A 3,006-nucleotide genomic window follows, 5' to 3' on the forward strand; every position below is an offset into this window, starting at 1 on the left:
TGGTCATCCTTATTCATTGGACAACTTTCCAGTGCTTACAAGGCTATTGAAAATACCTTGACTTGGGGCAGGTGCACCTTTGTCCTCTAACTGACATCTTTGCTCTTGGATACTTTCAAGAGATCTTGTGCAGCAGATTTGCCTAATGCAATACATCATTTGATTTCTTGACTGCTGCTTCTATAAGTGTTGATAGTGTAGCCAAGCACAATGAAGTCTTAGACAACTTCAGTCTTGTCTCCATGTATCATGATGTTATTTATTGGTCCAGTAGTGAGAATTTTTATTGTCTTTACATTGAGGTGTAACCCACACCAAAGGCTTTGGTCTTTGATATTCATCAGTACTCTTTGTTTTCAGCAAGCAAGGTTATATCATCTGCATACATCCTCCAATTTAATGCCATATTATTCATATAATCTAGTTTCTCAGATTATTTGCTCATTGTACAGATTGAATAAGTGGTGAAGGAATACAACTCTAGTGCACATTTTTCTTGATTTTAAGCCATTCAGTGTCCTCTTGATATGTTAGAACTACTGGCTCTTGGTCTATGTACAGGTTCCTCCTAAGCACAGTTAAGTGTCCCCAGATACCCATTTTCCACAATGTTGACCATAGGCTGTCACGATCCACACATGTGAAAACTTTTGCATAGTCACTAAGCACGGTTAAACATCTTTCTTGTATTTTCTGCTTCCAGCCAAGATCCATTTAATGTGAACAATGATATCCCTCATTCCATGTCTTCTTCTGAATCCTGTTTGAGCTTCTGACATTTCCCTGTCAATGTACTGTTGCAGCCACTTTTGAATTGTCTTTAGCAAAATTTTATTTGCATGTGATAACAATAACATTGTGCAGTGATTTCTGCATTCTGTTGGGTCACCTCTCGTTGAAATGGGTAGTCAACTGATCTTTGATAAAGGGCCAAAACACATTAAATGGGAAAGAGACAGTCTCTTCAACAAATGGTGCTGGCAAAACTGGACATTCATTTACAGAAGAATGAAACAAGACCATATCTCACACCATATACAAAAATAAACTCAACGAGGAATAAAAGATCATCAGTGAAAAAATAGGGACAAATTTAACGTCTCTAAGACATGACAGAAATACATTGTCAAATTGTACATAAATTACTCAACATATTTATGTATGTACATTTAAGAAAGCATGGAGGAAAAGCTAGAAGACCATGCTCTAAACCGTTACCAGTGGTCTGACTAGGAGAGGCCTGAAAAGAATGTTTGACTTACTATTGTATCTTCTTCTATGTTATTTGATCATAAACTTACTGGTTTTGCAATTAAAAAAAAAAATCAAAAGAACAAATAGTTTAAAATGGAGAAAAGATTATTCAAAGAATCTATTTGCTATATAGAAAAGTAACTTTTTGTTAAGTCATATGAGGCTCACTAAAGCAGTCATACAAAGTATATCCTTTTTTTCTCTACTATTAAAGTAATTTCTGGGATTGTTGATCCTAAAGTGAAGGTGAGATTTATTTGATATAGATCCATAAGGTCAGTGTTATATATCACCCTGCTGGTTGCGTCTTAGAAATTCCAAGTCTGGCGATGCAACTCTCAATATGATTTATAGCTTTCTAGGAGTGCTGGTGTGGCGCTGTAGTATCAGCACTAGACTACAAACCACAAGGTCAGCAGTTCAAACCCACCAGTTGCTTGTTGGAAACCCTAAACAGGGTCGCTATGAGTCAGAACTGACTCTACAGAACTTAGAAAACAACAGACCCCATTCCTGCCCCCACTCTACTATCCATGGCCTCCACGCACTGAGCTCACAGAATTTGGAGCTGAGAATTCTTCTTTACCTGTCTCTGTTTTCCTTTATGCCCACTCTCAAACCTCATTCTATCGAGCAGTATCTAGAGATCACTTACTACAATGGAGAATAAAGTCAGAGGTTCATTTTGTTTCTGCTCAAATAACTTAAAAACACGTCATATGTCTCAAGAAAACTGTCAAAGAAAGCTGGGGTGGCTGGCTATAGCTACGATGGGCAAACGCTCAGCAAGATCTCATGAAGTGACAGAACTATGCCGTGCTTTCTCCTCAATTGGAAGCCTTCACAGGTAGACCATATAATCTAGACTGAGACTAATTAACCAAATTTGTACTAAGTTTTACAATAAGGCAGGAAATCTCAAGTCTAACTTTCAGGATGCCCTTGCAGGAATTGAGGTAGTTGAAAAATATATTGAATGTATGATTTGGAGATTTAATTTAGGAACAATGTGACTTTGAAATGAAACATTTCCAGCTTCAACTCAGAGCTGCACCATCCATTTTGTGATCGTAGGCATGCTGGTAAAATTTTCTGAAGCTGTTTTGACATCTGGATTATGGAAATAATAGTGCTGCTTTAGATCGGATCCTTGGAAACAAACTCTGAGATGATGAGTTGTGAGCAGAATGTTTATTGGGAAGTGAGGATTGCACAGTTGGGTAAAGGGATAAGCTGACCTGAAATATGGCTACAATTGAGGCTTCAACTAATCCTGCTGGGAGCTCTGTAGCTGAATAGTCCTTGAACTCTGTCCCAAATTGAGGCAGAGGTCTGAATCTTCGAATCCTTCCATCAATCAATAGCCAGAGGCTGTCCCTTGGCAGCGTGTATAACCCTGGGTGATAACTGGATAACTGACAGAGGTTTCTAGTGAAAGGGTTGTCGGTTTCCAGGAGACTATATTCCAGCATCTGGGGTGCACTGGATTTGATGATGGGATCTTGGGGTTCTGCTTTATCCATTACTGGTAGGTACTCTACAGGTTGTGGGAATTTCAAAAAGTATGTTGCACAGTGTGAGTAACACCACAGATCTGAAAATATTGGTTTCTTGTTTTCCTTCTTTATTTTATTTAAGGATTTTATTGTGGATTGAGTAAAAGTTTACAGGACAGATCATCAGATCATCAGTTTTACATTCAGGAAATCATACACTTTGTTTCATTACAATGATTATAATCCCCTCCATGTA

Source organism: Chrysochloris asiatica, unplaced genomic scaffold, assembly GCF_000296735.1.
Source record: "Chrysochloris asiatica unplaced genomic scaffold, ChrAsi1.0 scaffold00034, whole genome shotgun sequence".
Taxonomy (NCBI): Eukaryota; Metazoa; Chordata; class Mammalia; order Afrosoricida; family Chrysochloridae; genus Chrysochloris; species Chrysochloris asiatica.